The 26365-nt window shown below is 36.6% G+C and overlaps 1 long non-coding RNA gene across 1 annotated transcript; it reads left to right on the plus strand.

Annotated features, from left to right (window-relative positions):
* Positions 1–3245: 3245 nt before the first annotated feature.
* Positions 3246–26101, plus strand: LOC103104796 (uncharacterized). Its single transcript, XR_464587.3, has 3 exons — positions 3246–3620; positions 19451–19727; positions 24574–26101. It is a non-coding gene; the product is annotated as an uncharacterized LOC103104796 (long non-coding RNA).
* The last annotated feature ends 264 nt before the right edge of the window (positions 26102–26365 follow it).

Consider the following 26365-nt stretch of genomic DNA (forward strand, 5'->3'; position numbering starts at 1 on the left):
ACTGAAGAAAGATGCTTAATATTCCTCGACCAAATATTTACCCATATAACTATCAGAATTAAAACAAACTGGTTGACAGTTCTTTATTCAGTTAAGGACATCTACTCGATTGTTTTTGTAAGTAGTTTCCACAAGGAGTTGAAAAAGGTGTATTGGGGATAAGGGGCTTGAAATCCTCAAATGACCATTCCTTCTTGGAGGGATCCAGAGATAATTCCAGCCTATGCTGTAGAGAAAAGTGTGAGGACAAACAGGTTAGGGTAGAGCATAGGGAGGAAAACCTAATGCATCCCCAAGGAGAAACTGCAGAGGGCTATGCTAGTGGTAAGAATAGCTATTGCAATAAAAATAATCAAACTGAGTGTGGGAGGAAGGAAGGAGATGAAGGATGATCACTCTAGGATGAGGTTGGAGAGAGAGGAAAGAAAGCAACCCTAACGGGTAATCTAGAAAATGAGTCTGTAAGCAATGTGAAGAATGAAAATGCCTTGAGCGGAAGCCCAGGAGAAGATACCATGACAAGGGACCTCCTAGGAATAATACAGTGTACAGATTGCATCATCAGGATCCCAGAGACTCCAGCTCACTAGGGATGTCATGTCTTTTTGTAGGAGATGTTTTGAAGATGAGGTGGGGTGGGGAGGGTAAAAGAGGAGGAGAATACATGAAGAAGAATTAAGGAGTCTGAAAGGAGTGTAAGATTATGAAGATAAATGTTTACCTCTCAGATGCATTGTATCTCTTGAAATGAAACTGTTTATGAATAGTGCTGCATCAGTACTGCAAGAATGTGGGCATTGTCAGCAAATTGACTGTCACAGATGATTTGACACATTCTGATTTCCGTTTAGGAAAATATCTGTTAATCCTATTAGAGAGAAAGAGAAGGAGCCAGTTTTGAGCAGTAGCTGTGAAAGATCGAATCACTCACCAATCTTATTCTCCTAACTTCAACCACCCTAAGTGTCAGTGGTTTCCAAGAGTCACCAAAGCAATACTTCTGGCCAGTCCAGCATCAGACCTCAGGGGTCCTTTAAACATTATCCTAGCTGCGTTATTGGATAGGAGCAGGTCAAAATTGAGGGGCTGTCCTTTTCCTAGTGGAAGAGAAGTCTTAAGAAATCGTCACCTTTCCTTCTTTAGCTTTGCTACTTTCTAGTCCCAGGTTCAGAGTGCTAAGTATGTTTAGCAAGAGATGTGGCTTTGTCGGTTGGTCATTTTAGGAGTGAATATGATATGTAGGAAGCCATCTGGGTTAAATCTTCTCAGCAGCATTAACTGTATCTACTCTCCCTGGTAAGGGAAAAGGGTCTCAAAGCAGTACAGAGGGTATTAGCCATTTCATGGGTGCTGACTTATTCCTGGCCAATATTATTTTTCTTTCCTTGGTATTTTATCATATCCTAAGGGCCCTAAATCTAAGAAAGTCAAAATAAAAAGGCCAAGATGGAAGCAATAGTGATGCCAAGTTACAAATGGTAAGGAGGAGATCTAGAGAGCATATAGCTCAATATCTAACTTCCACATTTTACAGATGAGGAAACTGAGGTCTTGTGAGACTAAATCACTTCTTTAAGGTTGCACAGCTAATAAGTGATATCTCCTCTGTCTTCTTATATTTCTTCAGACTCCCAAAATTTATTTAAGGTATCAATTGACTTGTCTATATAGGGATACAGTTATTGTTCCCAGAACAAAGCTCTATTATACAACTCAAAAACATTTCTAGAAAGTCATTTGTTCAACTCTAGATAAATGTCCTCACCTAGAAAACTGCTCTGTGCTAAAGCTAAAAGCCACTGTTGAGTCTCTTCTTAAAATTAGAAAATAAAACAGAGAGGATGGGGCTGGAAGGAAGTCAGAAATCCATATATATTTGAAATTTTTTCTTAAAGAAAAAAACGTGGAATTTTCTCTTTTTTTTTCTTTTACATTTTTACAGTTACTAAGGGTAGTCCAGATTCTGTGGAGAGACACTGGGGAAAGCTTTTGACCTTTTATTACTCATAGAATTTTCTATGCTTTGGGTAAGAGCAAGTCATCAAACAGGAATTCGGTGATGAGATCAAATGATATTCAAATGTTGGCTCATTGTTTTTCCTGCATTTTCTGTTGTTTTTCTGTATGTACAGAGACATCCACATCCTCTCAGAAAGTTTCTCAAGAAAATTCTCAGTATATTTTTGGTGCGGTTTGGTGCCTGCCAAGTGATTATATGGAGGCTAGTGCCTGCCCAAGTGTGGGCTTGTGTGAAGTTCACAAGTCTATATTCAAAGAAAGTCCATTTAAAGAAGAATGGTGACCATTCAAAGGAGTAGGGACTTCTTCTCCCTCTTTCTCCTCTTCCTCTTCTTGTGTTGTTTTCTAAAGGTTGATTTTGAACTGGGGGCGGGGCGGGGGGGGGACTTTGCAGTTGTCTTGTCACTTAATGTGATTTGAAAGTGAGAGTCTGTGTAGTGCTTGAGCCTGCCCTCAGCAATCAGGCTTTACACTCAGGAGGCTTTGATTGTAGGAGTTGCCTTATTTGCATTGATGAGGATGAGCCAGCTGCTGGAGCATACAGAACTGCACCTGACACAATCACCGAGTTCAGGATTAGCGCAGGGAATCAGGAATCCACTACGCTATGTGGCAATCTCAGCCCTACATTAGAAGCACTCATGCAAAATGACCCAAATTTGCAATGAGCACAATTAGCAATCCAAAGATGCATGTTAATTTGGGGGTCGGGTATTTTCATACATTTTCCCTTATTAAATATCATGATAATATGTGCCTTATTAGAATGCCCTGAGCAAGGAAAGGATCCACAGGATTGGAAAAATTGTTCAGGCTCAGAATCGGTGGGTTATTCAGAATCTGGTTCTTTTAAAAAAAAAAATTTACTGGATCTCCTAAGTTTGGCATTCTGCATGGTGAAGTTCTGGTGATGTCATTCCCCTTTAGGAATAGTTGGAAGGCAACCCTTTATAAATAGAGAAATAATAAAATTGATAATAATGTGGTGTTCCTTGAGAGGAAAATGGGAACTTCAAATACTGCATTCTATATTCCATATATAATAAATGGCATAGTACATATTTCTACATCTCTATATATTATACATATAGTACTTGTAGGGTATTTTAGTATATATCTCTTTATATTCCCAAGGTTAGTCTGGGTCAGGCGTAGCCACACACAGAGCTATTTTACAATTCTTTAAAAGTGCAAATGATTGTGTTGAATTTTGATAAAGATAGTTTATAAATCAAATGACTGAACAAAATCAAACCCTGGGCTGTGTTTTTCATATGGTTGCACTCTATAGGTATTGAAATGCTCACCTATACTTTGAAAAAAAACATTTTGCAAAAATTGAATAAATGATCATTCGAAGCAAAAGCATGCAGTTCAAAAGCTAAACCTCCCATTGGAGAACAGAAAATTTAATGAGCTTTTAATGGAATGCAATGCTCAGAGTAGTAAATTATTTGTTAGTTGACGATGCAATCAGCATGCTGATTAAGGTTGCTTGGTTTTTTACTAAACATTAACTGAATGAAAACGGGTAGTGCTTGTTCTGCTTGGGGGGCTTTAAGGAAGCAAATGGACTTTCAGAACAGAGATTGTCAATAAAGGTGAGTGCACTCCAGGTGTCATTTGAATATGATGATAAAATACTTCTGATAAATATTTAAAAGCATTTTAAATCCACAATGTTCGCCTAGTGTATTGTGGACTCTGTTTAAAGAAACAGTGGGCCTTAGCAGGCCTTACAACAATCCCTCTATCTCTCTGTAGAAAGAAATATATAGATTTGCTTTCTTCTGCTGCAAAAAAAAAAGGGGGGGTGGGGATAGGATTTGAAAATATAAGCTAGGTTAGGCTTGAGGACCAGGAATTATTTGAGAGTTTAGAATGTAAACCGACACTAGACAAAACAAAACCAAAAAAATTCAAAACAAAGAGGAAAAGAAATACTGAGACAGGAGAGAAAAGGAGGGATGCCTGTGTCTCTGACTAGATTGAGATAAAAATATAATTAAGTAGGTTTCAGTTTTTCCGTATTAAGGGAGTTGTGCCAATAATTGTGATTTAAAAAAAATAACTTTTCATGAATGTATAAAAGATGGCATTGTGGGACAAGACATATTTTAATATTGGTGTTACAGTTTGTCTGATTTGGGAGTCCTGTGGGGGGTGAAGGAGCACCAGTAACACAATGGGGAGGGGGTGTTGTGACTGCTTATTTATTATTTTCAGACTGTAAATATTGAATCTACAATATGATGACATTAGTCACGTATTCTAATCAATCTGTGTGTTGGCTACATATGTTCCTGTTTAGAAGACAGTGTACAGTATTTTGTTCTTAAATCTGTTTAAATTGGTTGATTTATGTACAAAGGAGGGGGGGGATTTTTTTCCTAAGAATTGAAGAATTATAGGTTCGGGATTTTATTTTGTCTGAACAGCTACAAGTTCGTCTATAAATCCCAATTAGTTTCATCATCGATGATTCTCTGACAATGATCAGGTACCCTTAAAATCCGATAAATAACCATCTCTCAGTTTTAACTATTCCTGTTTATGACCCAAGAGGTTAAAAGCCTTTGACTGGCATTTGACTTCTGACCTCATATAAATGTTATCTTATCAGTTCCTGCTTGTTAACTTGTATTGAGTGCTTGTCCCTGATGGCTTTTAGATAAAGGCTTGTTGTGTGTGTGTGTTTTTTTTTTTTTTAATATATTTCCTAGTGGAACTGAACCATTTGCTTTGTTCTTTGCCTGTACTCTGAGCCCACAGAATAACCTGCTAACCAGTTCTATTGCATGGTGCAACCCCCTATCCCATCCAATATAGCTTTATTTATTCAGTATATTGTTTTCAGTTTAGCTTTATGGGTGGAATCTTGTGATTTAAAAAAAAATACACTATTATCATAAATAATAGTGGTAATTATTAGTCATCAACCCTTTAATATATTTGTCAGGGAAACTGAGCAACTTGATATTGTATCTTAAAAAAATAAACCACACATAAAATTCAATTTTAGCTTTGCATTTTGCACCAGCATGAGATGAGTTACAGAGATAATTTATGGAAATCTTGTCTCCCCAGACCTCAGAAGTCTGCCTAATGAGAGAGTCATCAGTAAGATATATCTTAAAAAAAAAAATCAAATCTAGACTATGAGCACTGCATTTTCTAACCTTTGGGGAGGAAGGTAGTGGCCCTGGTGTTCTGGTTTGCCCTTCTGTCCTAAGAATTAAGTAGGATTTCTGCCTTTTATTCTGTGTTGCAGCTGTATGTGTGTTTCACACATGCAAGTGTGTATGTGTGGGTCTATTCACTGTGTACACATCTAAATACATTTGAATGTTTGCATTTTAATCTCTCTATACCATGATTAGAACATTGCAGTATTCCAGGAAGCTGTGGGTGCCACTTGGTCTACCTCATTTGCAAATGACCTAAAATGTGATTTCTAAGCAAAATATTACATTAATTTTTATGTGGAAACTGGGCAGTAAGGAGAGAGGAGAAGGCAAAGGCAGCCATCTTGAAATCATTTTGCTTTTTAATCCTTAAGTCTTTCTTTTCCTAGGGCTCTGTTAAAGGGAGAGTGTCTTTTGCTTTAATTTGTCCAAATTATAATGAAAAGAATTTAAGCATAACACAAGGGATGTAAACATAAATAGACCACTGTAAAAGTTCCTGCCCTTCGTGGGCTATAAATATTAACCGAAGCTAGAAGCAATGTACATATCTTGTTTTTCTGCCTTAAATAAATGTAGTCCTAAAGAAAAGCATATGCCACAGATTGGGAGAGACCAGCACACAACCTATTCAGAGACATAAATATCTACTTGAACTGGTCACGTACAGGGTCCAGTGCTGCTGTTATCTACGTCGTCTCCCCACCTCCCCACCCCTCATGCCCAGAAATGGCAAACCTGCAAACTCTTTTTTTTTTAACTCAATACCCTTCCCCCCTTTCAGTTGGAACTAGGATATTTTAGAAAGAGTGAAGAGAGAATTGGGGCGGGGGGAGAGGAAAGGAGGAGGCTTTCTGTGAAGAACTGATCAATCTCCATGATGTCACAGACCTGCTATTCATCATGCTCATATTCTTGAAACATGTAGGTTTAATGTAATTCATCGTAACTTTACATTTCAGCTATTGCTTTTCTCAAAGTGGCCAAAATTTAAAGGCTGCAAAAGGAAAGGGGAAAAAAGAATACCATGGCAAGGGGAAAAACAAACCAACCCCCAAACTGATGCTGGCATTCACTACACTGACACATTCTCAAATGTTTTCTCTGTAGTCATAACACAAAAGCTCTTTCTTTCCTGTTTTGATGTATTAAAGACAGGAAAGAGAGAGAAGATACTTCCAAGTGTTAAAATAAGCATTTGGAAAGCCCTGTGAAGGTATTTCTTCCTTGAATCTCCCATGTATTCTATTCTAGCATATATGCTATTAACATGTAGACAGTGTGCAGTTGGATGGCAGTTAAAAGGGGGGAAAAGGAAAAAATTTTTAATTATTTCTGAAATAACTTGCATTTTTAAAACTTTTAACTCTTTGTGTATTTAAAGTGAGATCTTAAGATGAATATCCTAGTGAAAACAGTGATAACAATGATTCTGAGAAGAGAAGACACCTCTGAAAGGGGTGTGAGTGGATCAATAACAAATTATAGTCTGATTCTGACATTTGTTAGAACAAACCTCAAACTTCTGCCTCTTCAATGTCAGAGATCTAGACTAATTTTGTTCTTGCTTTATTATGCCCCATTATCATTTGCAGAAAATTAACAAAGGACTTGAATGACAAATAATGATCTGATTTCTAAATACCTTATCACATCAAAAAATTATCAAGTTACACCCCATGTCCTTTTCCTGCTATATCAGCTACTGTGATTTATCTAAAAACAAGTTTCAGATTTTTTAAACAGAAGAAACTTAGCTTGACAAAAGTTACACTTCTTAGAACAGATCTTGTTTCTTGTTAATTTCTAGTGAAGGTGCAAAATACTTGGCATAAATAGAGAGTGAGGACATCTGTGATGGGGGGGGGGGATTGTCTATGCCAAATCACACTCATAAAAAGTCTTTTTTATGTAGTATTTTAAATGAGTAGAGCCACTGCAGCAGATGAGTACAGAGAAACTAAGGCATTTCAGTTTCTCTGGATAGATGGACTGTATTAACAACCTTTACAGAGTTATTTCTAAAAATCTATTGAAATAAATATTTTATTTCCCTCTTTCCTATCCCCAACCTGCAAACTAATTTTCTATTGGTAGGAAAAAGCTTGGGCCCCTACAATAACAGACTTTTTCCTATTTCCGTAAATGGAATATGGGACTGAAAAGGGAAAATACAGAAAATTGTGCTGTCCTCAAGTTTGTTTTGCCATACTACCATTTTCTGCCTAGCCTTGGGAAGACAAACGTGCTAGGATTTCTAGATCTTTCTTTTTTTAACTTCTCCATTTTGTCTCCTTTTGTTTTCTTAATCGAAATATATCTTACCCTTGAAAAATAGAATGTGCTTCCTTCCAAGAATGATTAATGTATTAACTATCTCCCTCTTAGATTTTTCTTTGGAGGGATTATTTATTTAGATAAATTTTTTAAAGATTCATTGTAGGTAAGTCCTCTTGCTGGTCCTCTGGACATATTCAAAGTACCCATCGGAGAGCCTTGCTACAACTTCTGGGAACTGATGCTGAGGGCATTGCCTAGCATATAATGCCCTCTGACTCCCTTCTTCCTTACACCCTAGAAAATGAACACACCCATCCTGAAATTGATGATTTGAGATGCCTCGTGAGATACTGGCAACCGGACTGGGGGTCAGTTTTCCGTCCTGCTGGACAAAGTGCCCATAAATCAGGGCAGTGTTGGATGGGGTGAAAGAGGAAGGTAGCCTCAGATCAGGGAGGGAAGACGGGTAAACTGCACCCCCATTCCCTCAGCTTTGTCTGGAGGAGGGGGAGGCGGGGAAGGCCTGGGGTTGAAGCTCCATTCTCAGTAACTCCCAGTCCAGAGTGTTATTAATGCCCCAGCCCCCCTGCAGTGGGTGCTAACTTGTGGGCCGCTACCACCCTTCCCAAGCACTGGGCAGTTTGGAGAAGTCAAGCACGGCTGAGCCCTGATTTTCATTTAATAGTCAAAACCAAGATGCATTTGGGCTATTATGATAGGACAGCTCCCTTGAAAAGATTATTTGAACTACAAAGGCATTCATTTAGGGCTAGCGATGTTGCAAAAAGGGCCTGCTAGAAATTAGCAGCCTGTCCTGGTATTTGGAGAGCAAGAGTGACAACTTATTGGAAGTTCTCAAGGAATCATTTATATTTCACACTCCACTAGGCAGCTGATTTGAGATTGTCTGTTAGCATAACAAAGGATCTGAGCCTGTGAACTTCAGAAACCTTTCGACCTCTTAGCTACTGGCATGAATAGCCCCCAGCCCTGCCTATAGAGATCTCCCAAAGCTCCCCTGTTCGTGGCTAAATTGTTAATCAGGGTAATTTAATATAGTTTTCAATATGCCTCATCTCTTATTGGGAAAGGTATTCACAGCTTCCCCCACCCCAGAAAAAAAGTTCTTTTATTCAAGTGTGAGAGGGGCAGCTGCAGACAGGCCCCTACCATTGCCTCCTGCCTCCCTCCCCCAGCCATGTTCCAAGCCGCAGCAACTCCAGGGAAGAGCAGAAAGAGGAACTCACAGCAACAATCGTTTTCCATGCACTCCAACCTGAACCTGAAACTCCAGCCTATTTACCCCTGGAATCCACAAAAGAAAAAACGGGGGCCCCAGCCATAACTGAAGCCACCTCACCAATACATATACACATGCCACACCTCCCCCCCTCCCATCCCTAGGCCTGCTCCCCACCCCCAAGCATCTCTCACAGTGCCCAACAAAACCCACCAGACACACAGGCCTGCTAATTTTTTTTTCAATTAATTTTCTCCCTCTCCCTCTCTCTCCCTCCCTCCCTCTCTCCATTCCTCCTCCTACTCTCTCTCTGTCTCTCTCTGTCTCTCTCTCTCTGTCTCTCTGTCTGTCTCTCTCTCTCTCTCTCTCTCTCTCTCCCTCTCCTCTAATCTCTCCTTTTCTCTCTGTCTCTGTCTCTCTCTTTCTACCCTCACACCTTCTCTGTCTCTCTCCTTTCCATGGTCACACTCAGCCTGCATGCACTCCACACCCACTGTTACAGTCACCTACAGTTGCTCTCACAGCCTCTCCCTGACACACACTATCAATTCACATGCACATTAGTTAGTTGAAAAGAGCTCTAGCACAAATATATTCATTTTAATCCAGTTAAGACCTAAGAGACCTCATAGGACATTATTCAATAGTTTGAAAATCAAGTATAAAACAGATTTTGCAACACTGGCAATCTCAAAGGGGACCTACCCATTGCCTTTCTCTCACTTTCTACCAATTGCAGTTCCTAAAAAAAGAAGAAAAAAAATATAAACGAAACCATATAGTCTCAGGCAGGCACTCTTTGATCACATTGTCATATGTAGCTTTTTTTTTATTAATAGTGAATTTTTTCCAGTAGACATGAAGCTAATTTAGAATGTCTGTTTCTTGAGAAAAAATTAAATCAACAAAAACAAAGACAACAGAACATCAACCCACTGGAAAGCTATTTGCATTTTTGAAAAAGTAAAAGAAAAGCCATGATTGTTTATTCTTACTTTTCACAATCCTTACCATTTCAGAATTTAAAATTATATTGATTGGGGTTTCTTGGGATACTTTGCTAAATTTTGGTGATTATTTTCTGTGCTGATGATAATGACTCTGAGCTGAGTAGAAACCCAGTGGATCTGACTTGTTTCAGTTTCTCTGGTCCTCCAGGAAAAGTAACATTATCCTCTGCCTAGCTTTCCTTGGTTTCCCTGTGTCTCTGTTTCTTGAAAGTTGGGCAAACCTTGGCCATTATATAGAAGTTTCACTGATTTTGCTTTCTCCAGTCACAGGGGTCATTGATGGAGTAGGAGGTGGGGGAGAGAGGAATTTTTCCTCTTACTTGGTTTACTGATCCATCTCCTCAGGTCTGATGGTGATAGGAGCCATTTTTCTGTTTATAGGAAAAGAATTTTTTCCAAAAAATCTGAAGCCCAAATGCTGGTCCATATTTAATAAAACAAAATAAAACAGATGCCTTTCACAGAACTCCTTTCCCAATGTAATGTTTCCTAGAGTGGAAAAGAATCCAAAGGAAGAAAAGGGTGTGTGTGTGTGTGTGGAAGGAGTCATGATCTAGTTTAATCTCTAAACAATGCAATGAACAGAGGTGACTTTGAAGCAGAGTGAAAAACATTTCTGATGAATGTATTATATTGAGATCCAAAAATATACCTTTGCATTTTACTTTTTTAGAACTAGTTTGACAGCTTCCATATTAATTTCAATGTTGTGGAAGTTTGAGGATTGTAAATGCTTTGTGGCTAATGTACACAATAATATCAAGAAAGTCTCTTTTAATCTGTCTGGTTTATTTTTTTCTCTTTGAAATTAGAGGTTTAAAATTTGTGATGTCTTATAGTATTAGCTTACAGCAAAAAAAGAAGTATTAATTGAGAATAAGTCACTGGGTAAATATTTCTGTCTATAAAATGTACCCTAGAAAATACAAAAAAAAATCCATATCTGAATAAACAGAATTGTGACTCAGGCTAAATTTAATAGAAAAAATGTTATTCCTTTTAAAGCTAGGAGGGTGAAATAACATAATTTACATTTTTCAGTGCTTTTGCTTGTTATCACTTTCCCTTTTTTCATTAGCCTTTTCTTCATTAGAATTTATGATCCATGCCCATCATTATACTTTCACATCTCTGATTTCTGTTAAATTTTCTTTAGAGGTTAATAAATGTAAAAGGAGAAAAGACATATTTGCTTTTATCCAAGGTGCTCAATATTTTAGAAATGCTTGTATTTGCATTCTAAATTGTTTCCAGGTTTTTAATTAAAATCATTGCAATTTGACTAAAATTAATTCTGGTTTGGGTTAAGAAATAACAGGAGAATTTCCCAGGAATTAAACAGTATGATTTTTCTAAATTGTTATGTTTCCTTGGGGTCAGGTCATCTAGAAGCTCTTTCTAAAGAGGTACAGTTAGTTTGGGCCTCATTTTTGAAGATGAAGAAGGAGTTGGGGGTGGTATAAGAAAGGATGTATCTTTGGAATGGTGTTTGACAGGGGGAATGAACGCAGACACCAGAACAATTATATTACTATCCCATTGGGAATGCCAGCACCAAATTTAGCCAGACTGATGGGGCACTGTCTAGACGGTCCCTTTTGTGTATCAGCTGTTTTTTCTCTGCTTTATTGCCCTGCCTGAATGTATGAGTTGAACATGCATATGGATCCCCAAACATAACCATCCCTGTAGCCATACATTGCTATTAAATGTCTTATCATCCATCGAGTGCTATGTATTTCTACTGTATTTTGTTTTTCCACACTTGGCAATTAAAAATGCAGCTTGACAGAATTAGTGATTAAGCAGAGGTCAGTAGATAAATGCACAAGGTACCTAGGGCTGTTTCCTTTTAGGAAAAATGTAGAGAAACAGTTCTATCTCATGTGCCCCATCTCTTCCTAACAGAAGAAGGAAAAGAAAGGGAGATGGGGAAAGAATATAACAATCAGGTTATAAGAAGTCACAGTACATGCAAATTACAACCTTTCATTTTTGAAAAGGGCAAAGGATAAAAGGAAGGAATATTTATTAAATGTTTACAATGTAATTAACAGCAGAGACTCATGCTCTTTTTTTTTTTTAACCTGGTAAACCAAATAGAGTTCAGTAATCAAGACTGTTTGCAAAGACTTGGAAATAGACAAGCAAACTCTTACAAATATTCACTTCTGTGTTGGCTTTAGTCTTGTCTGGCAGGTAGCAATTTCTAGTTAAATTTAAGGTATCTCGAGTTGTTAGTGTTTTTTTTGTTTTGTGTCAAGATGATGCCAGAAGGAAAAAAAGTCTTATAAAGATTACTGTATGCTTTTGATCATCCAAGAGTGAAAGAATGAACCCAAACAGTATCCAGTCTTTATGGGTGAAGGAAACTAAGTTGAAAGAACATTGAAAATGGAAAAAAGGGGAAAAAACAAATATTTCCAACCAAAACATTAGAAATGTCACATTGTAAACATTAGACATAAGGAAGGATTTTAACGGTAAACAACATGGGTGTCTTGGGCTTCTCTCTGTGTCATCCCAGGAAAGATAGTGCTTCTAAGAATCTTTCTTCCCATGCCAACCAAAAAAGGAAAGGTATAAAGAGTTAGATTTGATACACTCTGTCTAAATTAGAGACTTAAAAAAATCTCACTTTTAAGAAATTGAAATCAAGTGAATCTATTCTTTCTAGAGAAAGAATTCCACATCTCACATCAAAGATCCTTTCCTCCTATACAAAATAGCCATGAACTTTGGGGAGAACAATTCCCCCTTTCTACTTGCTAGGTTTATTTTTATTTTAGTGGTAGTATAGTCTTTGTAAAGATACAGTTGTTGTCCGTGATAGGGAAGAAGATTTAAGGGTCTAAAATGAGAACATTTTGGTTTTCCACTTGGTCAGGGTTTAAGAAGAGGACTTTAGGTTTAAATTTGTGATTCTCCATGCCTTCTCTCCACTCCTGGGGTTTAACACAGTACCTCCTGCTGTGGGCAATTACGATTTTATCCATCTTTGGGGGTTAGACAAGATAGGGAATGAGGTTGATGCCTAATTTTAATGAACAAGAAAAGATGAGGTGTGATGTTCTCTAACTTGGAAATTGAGGGCATATATACCCCTAGCCCTCCATCCACCCCAAGGCCTTGAAGAAGAGCTTTGAGAGGGGAATCTAAGCATTGGTGTTAGATACTTCTCAGGCCTGACTCACTTAGAAGAAGAAAAATAGATCCAGAGAGAGATAAGCTTTGCAAAAGAAATTGAGAAACAAGAGGGGGGGGATTAAAGCCAGGAGGAAGGATGGAGGGGGACACATTTGCTGCTCAGAGAATGAATATTCTAAGCATTGTTTTAATCTAAAGCACAGAAGCTTCCAGGAGAATGAATTTCAATGGAGCTGAGCCAAAAATAATTATAGAGATTTTCTTGTTTTGTTTTGTGAATGAAGAGCATCTCTTTTCTCTGGGGATGCAAGAGTGAAGAAAGCCAGAGCCAAGAGATTGGAGTGATGCCCCTCTGCCCCTTTCCTTCCACATAGCACAGTGGCAGACTTTTCTTTCTTTCCCTTTCCGAAAGACATTGGCACATGGAATTGAGCAAGGATGAGAGGAAAGTGGTTGTAGCCTTCAAACTTGACTGGATTGCATATTCTAACAATAGCTTGGCTCACTTTGATTAAGCTCACAGTATTAAAATCAAGGGAAGGATTTTTTTAAGAATGCAGTTTTAAAAGATTAGAAGCATAATTTAGTTATTTATAGATGGGAATTATATCTGGGTTTGAGGTAACTCTGGTTCCTTTGTAATCTTATTTTAGTGGTAATATTTGTTTTCCTCTTTTCAGACATTTAAAAATACCTTCTAGTTGCCTTCAGTTAGTCTATAAGGTAAAATATTCACCTGAAAACCTTATTTTTTTAAGGAGGAGGATATTCTTGAGCTATCACTGGATTTTTGCTGAAGAAATATTAAATGCCCTGCAAAGCCTCAGGAAAAAAAAACTTTCTAATGTATGTGGAATCCAGAGAAGTGAGAGATCTTAAATCAAATTTCTTGAGACAATATCATGACAAACAGCTCTGTAATGACACCCAGAGACCCTTATTCTCACTAAAATCTTCTGGACTACAAATGATCATGGCAGTGAAGTACAGGCTGAGCCTCAGTGTCTTCTATATACTAGCTATATTTAGCTTAGGTGTTGTGGCATTTGGGATGTGGCATGCCAAAAGTCCTCTTTCTATCCTTGACATTCACATTTATTCTACATTCATTTGAAATATGCAGGTGATCTGGGCTATTGTAATTACCTGGGTGACTTCTTTTTTAGATACCTGCCATATCTAGAAATCAGGTCTTTCCTACCATATCTGACTTCATATCTTATAAGAACCATTGTTCCTGTATGTTTCAACCTGTTAACATTTTACTTCCTCAAGAACTGGAATAGGTTGGTGGGTTTTTAGAGTGGTCAGAGAAACATAACATTTTATTAAAATCCAGAAAATTTGTGAAAAGGATTTGTAAGAACAAATTATTTGGGTCATTACTAATAACCAGATAGAAGTATATACTATCTCAACACAAAATATATCTTTGAATTTAACAGTTTTTCCCCATATCTTCTGCATTATTTAAAAAAATATAGGTTCTATTTTTAAGGCACTTATTTGAAAACAGTTCTCCAGTTCAGATGTATAGGGGCTGACAATAACAGGTTTGATATTTGATTCAGTTCTACAATTGTTTTTTTCCCAAGTTCCATATGAAAAGGAAAATTCTAATCATCATTCTGATTTGCTTTAAAACATTTAAAAACATAGTTAAGAGTTACTGTTGATATTTTATGTAAATCTGAAGTGGAAAAAAAATTATATGACCTTAATTTAATTAAGCATTCATTTGACCTTTTTCTAAATGAAAGTCTTCTATTTTTTTCAACCTTCCAAAAACAATCCAGTTGCAATGTTAGACTAATTTCTGATGTAGGTTTTTTTTTTTTTAACAAAGTCAGACAAAATAGTTTTGGAATAATTTGAATCAGGCTTGGTTTTGTTTCATTTAAATAAATGCAACATTTAAGCTGATGTCAGAAATGCAGTTGTTCATTTCTGTAATTCATATGTTTAACATCTGTTAAGATTAGTTCAATTGGGTTTTCTACTCTTAGAAGTAATAGGAAATACATAAGAAATTCAAAATGTGTATTCTTATTAATCAATATTTTTGTCACAATTAATAGATATCATATGAGCATATGAAATTTAACAGTAATAACTTTCTCCTTTGGGGAAGAAAACCATCTCATTTTAAAACAAAGATAGCACAAAATTTTAAATGTTTTTAATATTTGTTTTTTTTTTAAGTTTTAATAGCTCAATTTAAGAAAATGAATTTGGTTATTTTGTATAATTTTCATTAGTTTCATTAGAGAAAGTACTTCTCTAAATGACACAGCATTAAAACAAAGTGTTCCTTAAAAATCTTTTATATTTGCAAGGATCAGGGCATCATAACTATTCATATATTTATGCACTAACAATCTATGTAAAAGAGAGGCACATTTTTTCAAAGTATATACTGATAGTAAAATATGGAGAAATGATAATAGCCCAATCAGAAATAATGTGTTTCCTTGATGGATACTAAGAAGATCTCCATGTTTTAGGGCCAAATTCGGGACACATAGCCTTCTTTTTGGTCGAGTTCCCACCTGTGATGTCTTCTATTAATAGGGAACTCCTGGTGAGGAAACTTTTTCTCCCAAAGATTATGTAAAATAGTCTGGGGTAGGGAAGGGGGGTGATTAAGCGGTTAAATAATTTGCTCACAGTCCTCCATGCTGTCTCCCTCATTAGACTGTGAGCTCTGTGAGAGCAGGGACTGTCTTTTACCTTTCTTGGTACTTCCCCAACTCCAGTGTTTAGCACAACACCTGGCACACAGTACAAACTTAATAAAATGTTTGTTGACTGGCAGATGGACAGCCAATACACATAGGACTTCAATCTATGTCTTCCTGTCTCCTTGGTCTGCTCTCTATACACTAGCACATGCTTTCTATGCACATGTGTGTATATATGTCTGCACACATATATGTACACACATGCATTCCTTTATGAACACTGGAATTGGAAGGAACCTGAGAAATCATTTAAGTCCAACCCTCTCATTGTATTGAAAAAGGAAACTGAGGCACAGAGAGATTAAAAGAATTAGTAGTAAGCAGCAGTTGGGACTTATATTTACATTTTTTAACTTCAAATGCACTGTTCTTTGAATTATATAGCATTCTGCTCTGTGTCTACCTGTCTACCTGTTCTCCTTTCATTTGTTTCCTTTGCTTTTATAAAAAGATTAGATTCATTTTTTAAATGGAAAAAGCAAGCACCCTCTCCTATCTTCATCACGTCTATTCTTACTGCACACTGGTGGGCCAATTTCGGAGCTTTGTTCAAAAAAGTTACATTTCAGCTAAAACCATCCATAGACATTTCCTTTCCCTCCCCACCCAAAGTCTCTAATTTAAGCCTCCAAGGACCTTTTTCTCCCTCATTTGCTTCTGTGGTTTCTGTTGTAGGTATGGGAGAGGTATGTAGGTGGGTATGGGAAGAGAGGAGGCAGAAGGAAATGAAAAGAAAAGATTAGGACGGGAAAGCTTCCTGAAGCTTCTTCACTGGCTTGTTTGCTAGCCACAGATGCCCTTAGAGAGGCTAGATAAGACATGTTCAATATTTAGACTTTGAAAAGAGCCATGCCACCCTGGAAAATTCAGAGTAAAAGCCGAAACTCCCTTTACCCCATACATTTCAATACTTTTGGTACAGCAAGGCTGGTTAAAGATAGTTTCATCTTGCTCATATAGATGGGTTTTGTCACTTTGTGTCATAACCTCAACATGACTTAAATGTAGTTTTAAAATGTGTTAACAGAAATGCTGATATAAGCCTAAATGTAGCTGTACTTGCTATCTCTGCTTTAAGTTTATTCATCCTGCTGGATTAAGTTAAAGGCCCCAATGCAGTTATGCTTTTAGTTAAGGAAACAAAATCCTTTGGGTTTCAATGAGGGGTAGGTATATGTCAGAGCTGAGGGAACACACAGGAGATATTTTAAATAAATCTCCTCTGTGGAAGTCCTCAATTTCTTTGGTCCCCTTAAGAATACATTTCTATTTTGGGTGCCACTTTTACAAACAAGGCCATCAGAATTTTTAAAAAAATAAAAGTCCATTTTTATATTGATTCCACATATGGAATATGTAGTCCCATTTATGATCAAAATAGCTGAGTCCAAATAGGACTTGATAATGATCCTCAGAGTCTCTTTAGTCATAATCAAGGGCTACCGAGAAAACATTAAGTGACAATAAATGCTATTCTTGATAAAAAAAAATTAGATGAATTGATAATGGAGAAACTGGTCACTTTGACAAAAAAGTCAACAGAAAATAGTGGTAATTATATTTGCCAAGCAGGGTAGGTACACTGTGTTACACCCAGGGTACAATGTGCTGTTAGAGATAGATAAGTGTGGTACCCCAGCCTGATGTAATTCCCTCCTAGGAAGTTTTATAGATAGATTTACTTTTTGGAAAACGGTCCATCACTTTCCCAGATGTCTTAGATGGTGAATTTCCCTCCCTTCACTTCACAGTTAAAAAAATTATTTTCATTGGCCAAGTGCATAACTCTTTCTGTATCTTATAATAGCTAACAATGGTTGTATGCCCCTTCTTCATAGCTAGAGAGAGCCAATAGTTTGTGTTCCACATTGACATTGTTTCTATGTCCAAGGTGAATGTGAAAAGGAATGTTGATCGCATATACCCAGCCTCTTAAAGGGAAGTAGAATAGGAATTCTATAAATCTATGTTGGTTTAACTTGAAATATCATCATGGCTATGTGAGTTTTCTTCCTACAACATAAAACTAGAGATAGCTAGAGACAAGAAACCTCACAACATGGAAATTACCCAGTACACAAAGAAAGTCTCTCTCATATAGATATACAATGGGTAACTGAATAAAAAGGGCTGTTGAAGGGGATTTGTTAATAGTGGCATCATAGAAAAGCCTGGAATCAGTGTTTGTGAGATTTGTCACACCATAAAACAAACATGTATTTTAAATCATTCAAAAACATCTAATCATTTTATACCATTCACAAAGGTTGTTCCTATAAATGAAAATTAAGCAGAGTCCCTTCTGCCACCCTTCTTTCATCTTACAGCAGCCTTTTCTCTTTCTTTTTCTTCCAACTCCTGTTTGTCTCTGTCTTTCTCCTTTCTTTTAAGTTCTCTTTACTCCTCACTTTCCCATGCCCTGCTCAAGTCCCGTTCACCATCGATGCCAACAAAAATAAACAAACAGTCTGTTTAAAACAAATGAGCCAGTGCCAAGAGAGAAGAGCTTCTTTTCAATAGCCCTACACCTGTGGCACTACCTCATTTCCCTTCTCTTTATTTCTTTAAAGAAGCAGAAACATACACACACAAAAAAACCAAAACCCAGGCTACCACCGATCTCTGGTTTAATGTCTCTGCATTTATTTATACATATATGTAATGTTAAATGCAATGAGACCCTTCTGAGACTACTTTTGTGCTCACTGATCCCAGGGCACCAGAAGAATTAGCTTATCCAGGAAAACTCAAAGTCATAATTAGTCTTGTGAATTATAATAATCGGGCCTCATCCTACATTTCTTTCTCATGTGGTACTCCCAGTGGGAGTTCTGCTTGTGGAAAGACTACAGGATTGGGCATTAATAATGGTATACCTGTGAAATATGAGCATTTTCCTACAGTGCCAATCAGTGAAATTAAAAATTGGCCCAATCCTGGACCTATATTCTTTAAGTAATTAAAAAGGGCAACATAGGCAGATTTTTCATAATTTCAAAAAATTATTTCATTTCTAATCTGAAAAAAAAACAAAGGCTAGAAATAGTGGGAGGAAAAAGCATTTCCTTATTGTCTTCCCCTTCTGCAATGCATGGCATAATTATTAAGAATGAGGATACAGACATATGGTTGATAATTGTTTTATGTTTTAAAACTTGTCTTTTAAACTGTAGGTTAAAATATATATACATATATAATGCATACAGAAAGACAAAAAAATAACAAACTCTTAAATTGACCATCTTACAGTAAGTTTTCCAAAACAAAGTAGGTAGGAGTAAAATAAAGAACAAGCAAAAAATGCATAAAAGACTGTGTTCAGATCTAAGGCATTTTGACTCAAATTTCTTTATACCATCATGACAATTTAAGAACCAACAACATTAGCCAGTTGTTTTCATATGTAGACACAGTCTAAGTAAAAAATTCTGTGTTCTCAACTTGGAATTCATGGCTATAGCTGGCCAATTTTATGACCTTGGCCATGTATGGATCTTCTCAGTTCGAGTTTTCTCACCCAGGAATGAGGAATTATTGACTCTTGTCTTTTTAAAGACAAATTATGGAGAACTGTTAATTAAACAAAATAAATTTTGCAGCAGACAACAACTTAATAAAAATGCTTTTAAGACAAACTCTACACAGCTCAGAGTACCTTGAAAATTCAGACAAAAGGTTCTTAAATTATCTGGATAATTGGGGTCATGAATTGCTGCACTTACTGTAGCATTTAAGGAGAACTTTGTGACACATTTTAGCCTCTTCTTTCTCTAGGAGATGTCTAAGGCTATTGGTTTAACTTTAACTTTTTTTTTTTCATTTCTCAAGATGATAGTGCAAAACCAGGCAAGAGTTAAAAGACTTGGAATCTGATCTCAGCATTGGTGCAAATTGTGTGACCTTTGGCAGTGACTGAACCAGAATCAACTCACCAGGAGACAAATGTGGAAAGAGAAATATTAACAAAAAAGAATCTCTAAAGTAGTTTTTCATAACAAAACTCAGTCTGCCCACCAAATAGTTTCCAAGAATGTTTGTTTCAAGTTAGCACATTTTCTCATTTTGGCCCAGATGTTTTCCTTTCAATTTCTTATCTGCCATATAGGTAAGCAAATAGTTTTCTGTTCTTCCTATTTCTTTTATGATGTATAGTTAAAGAATCGGGGAAGGGAGGAAGAATATTTTGAGCCAAACTTTAATTAGGTATATTTACCTCATGGCAACAAGACTTCATCAACAGGTTAGTTGCTTTGCATGTAAAGAGACGTTCCAAATACCTACTTATGGCATAGCAAAGATGTAAGAGTAACTGAGGGACACACATTACAGTGGTTTGAGCTATTCAGCGTAAATGATCTATATAAATGTAAGGCAGAATTTTCACTGTTTTATTTTTGAGTCAGAACTATATCTATCTATGTATGTATGTACAGCTAAATTAAATGAAAAAAAATAACCTAACTGATTTTTAGCATGCATTTCTATTCATCTCTTTTTTTAAAAAGCCCTTCCTATAATGAAATTGTTCTGCTAATTATCGTATGTTACTCTCATTTGCCCTACTACACACATAGTCAGTTTTTAAGAAACAATGAGAACTAAATTTAAAGCTAAAAGGCATATAAAAATAAAGTAACATATTTTATATAATTTTTGCTGGGTATATTGTTAAAACTTTGCACTTTTTTATATTCAGTTGAAAATATAAATAAGATGTCTCAAGGCATATATATGTGAAAAGAAGAAAGGTATACTAATACATTTTTAAAATATTTCCACATTATATGATTATTTTAAATGATCATTCTGGCTTTGCAGAAATAACATTTGAACATTTTGTTATGAAAAACATTTAGAGATATTGGGTCCTTTATATTTTGAATTATTCATTGTATATCTGTTTTTCTTTTAGGTAGATGTGTTGTTGTTCAGCCATTTCAGTGGTGTTAGAATCTTTGTGACAGTGTTCGAGTTTTCTTGGCAAACATACTGGAGTGGTTTGCTATTTCCTTCTCTGGTTCATTTTACATAGGAGGAAACAGAGGCTGATAAGGTTGGGTAACTTGTCCACAGTCACACAACTAAGGCTAAATTTGAACTCAGGTCCTCTTGACTCCAGGCCTAGCACTCCATGCCCTATGCCACACTAGCAGGATAAATTTGTTATATTTAGGTTTTTGGATAAAAGATTCACAATTAACTCAGAGGCAAACAAACAGCTGGTTTTATTTCTGGAAATAGCTGCCTTGACATTTTAATATCTTTTTGCAATAGATATAAGTATCATCCTGTTTTCAAGACTGATGATAAAAGTATTCGGAGGAAATTTTCTCTTTTCTTTCTTCTCCCATATTCTTTCCCTTCTCTGGCTGTGTCTGTGTGTGTGTCTCTCTCCCCATTTCTCCCCTCCCTCTCCTCTTGGCCCTCTCCTCCTCCTTTGCTATTGAGCCAATAACAGTTTCTTCTGTTATGCTTGGTCCCTGCTGTTGCTCTCACCCCAGGAATAGAGCAGGACACTATCACATTCTGTAGTTTCAGGTACATTTTTGGCAAGGTCTCATTACTATTTCCTGACTCTACCCAGGGTAAAAAATGGCCCAGGAAAAAGGACATCAACGTTTCTTTGTTCTTTCTCATTCAGCTTGGTTTCTCTTGGCTTTTAGATTTTTCTTATCACTTAGAGTTCTAGAATTAACCACATACTACTCTAGGATACCAATAAAAAAGAGAAAGCATCTCCCTTTTCTTTTTCTCTATCTTCAATCCTGATGACCCATGAAGTCGGGAAAGGATTCAGATCAAGCCAGGTGGAAATGAAAATATAGGGAGGTAAAGTCCTGCTGTTCATGAAAATGCAAATTTAGCAGAGCCCTTCCTGCCTTCCTGGAACTGGCTATTCTTCTGATCAGTAGGTTGTAATCTCTCAAGAAGTTAATTTCTTTTTTGCTCAGAATTAAGAGAAAAGTTACACGGATTCTTGACCAGCCCCAACTGATAGATCTTAACTGGTTTCCCTTAATCTGAGAAATGAGGTTTAATAGTACATCGCATTTATGATGCTTCCTCTTCATATTCTAAACTATGTCAGGCTTTTCCATAGGGCTGCCCCAGTCCTCAAACAATCAGACCTGCAGAACTAGCCTTTCACAGGTTCATTGGGTCAGAGATGTGTGGAACCAAACAGAACCTGAATCAAACAACCTGATGGCCAGTGAGTGCCAATTACTTGCCCAAGGCCACCTGGCTAGTAAGTGTCAGAGGTGAGATTCAGGTCCAAGTTTTTAATGATTTGAAGATCATTGCTCTGTCCACTGTATTATCTATACAAGGTCACATTCACATGAAAAACATCAGAGTTGGAATTTGAACCCAGGTCCTATGGCTTCAGAGTCAGTACTCTTTCCAATTGTATTACATTATCTCTATTGACTTTGAGTTACAACTCATCCTCTTCAGACAGAACCAAATTCAAAATGTTATTGAAAGAATATTGAATTTAAAGTCATGAGTTTTGGAAACAAATCCCAATTCTTCTATTCACATTCCACATATTAAAAAAAAATAAGAATTTGGAAAAGATAACCTTCAAAGTATTTTCCAGGGGACAGCTAGGTGGCTCAATGGATTGAGTGCTGGGCTCAGAGATAGGAGTTCCTGGATTCAAATCTGACCTCAAACACTTCCTATAATATGACCTTGGGCAAGTCACTTAATCCACATTACCTAGTTCTTACTGCCCCTTTGCCTTGAAACCAAAACATGATATTGATTCTAAGATGAAACGTAGCTATTTTAAAAAATAAAACACTTCAGAGCTCAAAATCTAGGACCTTGTAGTCCCTGAGAGTTGGATACTGCACCTCTACAAGTCAGAGAAAAGAAATATTTTCAGTGTTTCTACTCACCATCAAACACAATCTATTTTTTGTCATTCTGAGAAGGTATTTTTAGCTGGTAGTCATACGTGTACAGTCATAGTACATAAGTGATCTAGGAAGGATAATCAGTCAATCAACAAACATTCCACACTGGACATAAAAAGAAAGACAAACATATAACCCCTACCATCAAGGAGCTTACATTTATTGGCAGTAGGGGAGACAACACATGAACAATTGTGCTCATACCTACAAGAGCTATACAGAATAAGTGGGATACTTAAGATATAGGTATTAGGTAGTTGATAGATGGTGTTTGGGGTGGGTTTCATTCAGAATCTTATGTACAATTTAGCCACTTGAAATGTATAATACAATGTTGATGATGGAATACAATCAATAAGCAGGTTGATTTTTAGAAAAAGCTGGAAAGATCTACATAAACGAATGCAGAGCAAAATAAGCAGAACTGGGAGAACATTGTACACAGTGACAGCAATATTGTACAATAATCAACTGTGAAAACTTGGCTACTCTAGCAATGCAATAAACTGGGGGCACTTCTGAAGGATGTATGAAGGGAGATGCTATCCACCTCCAGAGAAAGAGCTCTTAGATTCCAATGGATGGGGATCAAAGCATACTATCTTTCACATCAATGTATTTAGGGTTTTATTTTGGGATTTTGGCTTTGTATGAATGTGCTCTTTATAGCAATGACCAATAAGGAAGTGGGTTTTGCAAGAGAATACATGTATGGCCCAGATTAAATTGTTTATCCTTTCTGAGTGGGGAGGGGGAAAGGGAAGGAGGGAACCAGTTTGGATCTTCTAATTTTAGAAAACACAGTTTGAAAATTATTCTCACATGGAATTGGAAAATATCTTAGAATGAAAAATAAGATGGACAACACAAATTTTGTGAGCTCAGTAAATTTGAGAATGAAGGATTATAATATACAAAAGTGAAAATCATAAGAATCCATTTAAAATGCTACAAAGTCCAAATAACTGATAAACAGTACCTTTGTTATTTGTTTAGTATATAAAATTTTATCCTATGAAATTTCCTGAGGTACATAAAAATTAAATGACTTACCAGGCATCACAGAAATACTGAATGTTAGAGGTAGGATTTGAATACCCATTTTCATGACTCTAAGCCCTGCACTATGCCAAGCTGCTTCTTAATTCAGGGTGGAAGATAGAGACTGACTTGTGATGTCATTGATACAGAAAAGTTCTCTGGTAAGGAATAGATCATCACCTTCTTTGCAAAGTAGTCTCAGATAGTCTGCTAGACTAAGTGACATTCCTATAGTAATATAGCTGATATGTGTCAGGGGCAGGACCCTAACACAGATCTTTCTGGCTTTGAGGCTAGCTCTCTGTTAGCTGCACCATGCTGTCTTTTTAAAAATATTTCTTGATATGTATGCCTTTTAATATATGAATAGTAAATAAATTATATCCTTAACAAGACTTAATGGCGTCAACCATAAGAACCACTGATTGATGGCTTGGTCTACATGTGAGGTCAAATATGATTATTTCATCTTTCCTTTTGACCTATTCTTGGCATCAAGATGGGAAATGATTCTGCTCCTTCAGTGTCTGGGAGTCATTTTAGTAACCTGCCCATCTATCCCTCATATCTGCATTGCTTAGTAGCTCCTAAGGCTAGAGAAGTCAAATTAGCCTCACTAATGCCTTCTACATCCAGAATTACACTCCAAAAACACTTATATAGAAACTGTGACCAGAACTTGGGCTTTATGATTATAAGAAATTATTACTTAAGTAGCTTGAAGTTGAGGGAGGAGGGGCAGCTTATACTCCAAAATTTGTATCTGCAATATTTCTCCTGAATTTAAAGTTGAAAGCATTTTCTTTTTTTATACTTAAAGTCTCAGAGCCTGAATCTTTAGAGTTAACAAAAGACAAAAAATACCTTTCGCTATCTTTAAGAAAATTCTTGAAAAAATTTAGAAGATGTGAGATTCTATGCAATTAGTATATACTAAAATTACTTCTTTTGCGTCAAACATTTATTTAACTTCTTTTTCTATTTCAGATCTATGATTTCATCAGTGTGAAGAATTCCCACTGGGGAAACTTCCTTTGCTGAGGCAGATCAGCAGTTCATGAGTAATTTATAGTTTTAGAGAATTGCTTGGTATACTGAGAAATTTAAGTGATTTGCCTAGGATGTCCAAATATTATGTATCAGAGGCAGGTTTGAGTTCAGAGCCTGGGTTCAGGTCTTCCTGATCCCAAGGCTATTCCCCTATCTAATGACTATGCTTCCATCTTACATACACATGACTAATATTAACTGGTGTTAATTCCATTAACACCAGCTTCTATTTAGTCATGTCTTCTTCCTAAGTTTAAAGACCAACTCACTGTCTCAGTTCTTTCCCTACAAATCACTGCTTCAAAAGCAAGCTAGAATATAATACTGATTATTGGGAGAATGATTAATGAGGCATCACAAATACCTCAAGTAAGTCAAGGTTAGGTTAAGAGGAAAAGTTCCCCCCAAAGCACTAAGAATGAAGAAGATTTATCCTAGATCTCATATACTTTAAGTGCTCCTAAGATAAAAAGTAATTTTCTTCATCTTTTAAGCACAATATACATTTCTATTATGATGATTACTCTTAGTTGGCTTTATGTGCCAAGAAATAGTTAATGAAATAAGGAAGACATTATTTAACTCAAACTATGTCTAGGTCAGTTAGGTGGCAGAGTAGATAAGAATGTGGATCCTAGAGTTAGGAAGAACTGAATTCAAATCCTCATTAGCCTCATTAGCCTTGTGACCCTGGGCAAGTTACTTAACTTTTCTCAGTCTGTTTCCTCACTGGTAAAATGGGGTTAATAATAGCACTTCTTACTATGCCTGAAGGGTACTAAAAGACTGTCTGCCCTTTGATCCAGCCATACCACTGCTGGGTTTGTATCCTAAAGAGATCACAAGGAAAAAGGCCTGTACAAGAATATTCATAGCTGTGCTCTTTGTGGTGGCAAAAAATTGGAAAATGAGAGGATGCCTTTCAATTGGGCTGGAAAAATTATGCTATCAGATGGTGATGGACTACTATTGTGCTCAAAGGAATGATGAACTGGAGGAAATCCATGCAAACTGGAACAACCTCCAGGAATTGATGCAGAGCAAAAGGAACAGAACCAGGAGAACATTGTACACAGAGGCTGATACACTGTGGCACAATCAAATGTAATAGACTTCTCTACTAGCAGCAATGCAATGTTCCAGGACAATTCTGAGAGATCTATGAGAAAGAACATTATCTACATTCAAGGAAGAACTGTGGGAATAAAACACAGAAGTAAAACAACTGTTTGATCACAAAGGGTTGATGGGGATATGATTGGGGATGTAGACTATAAACGATTAACCTAGTGCAAATATCAACAATATGGAAATAGGTCTTGATCAATGACACATGTAAAACCCAGAGGAATTACACATTGGCTGTGGGAGGTGGGTTGAGGGAGGGCAGGGAAAGAGCATGAATCTTGTAACCATGGGGAAAATATTCTAAATTAATTAATTAAATAAAGTTTTCAAAAATAAATTAGTAACACTCTCCTTGTAGAATTATTGTAAGGATCAAATGAAATGTTAAGATATTTTCAAACCTTAAAGCTCTATGTAAAGACTACCTATTATTATCATAATCAGTCATCATCAAAACTTTTCCATTATGGAGAGCTTAAGAGAAGTGGCAAAACAAAGTGAAAGCATTTCTTTATAAGGAGAAAAATAAGTTAAGAAAAATGGTTTTCATGTAAAATAAAGTTGTCTAGTTGAAAAATAAATGTAGTCGAGGATGAAAAGT

This window comes from Monodelphis domestica, chromosome 3, assembly GCF_027887165.1.
Source record: "Monodelphis domestica isolate mMonDom1 chromosome 3, mMonDom1.pri, whole genome shotgun sequence".
Lineage (NCBI taxonomy): Eukaryota > Metazoa > Chordata > Mammalia > Didelphimorphia > Didelphidae > Monodelphis > Monodelphis domestica.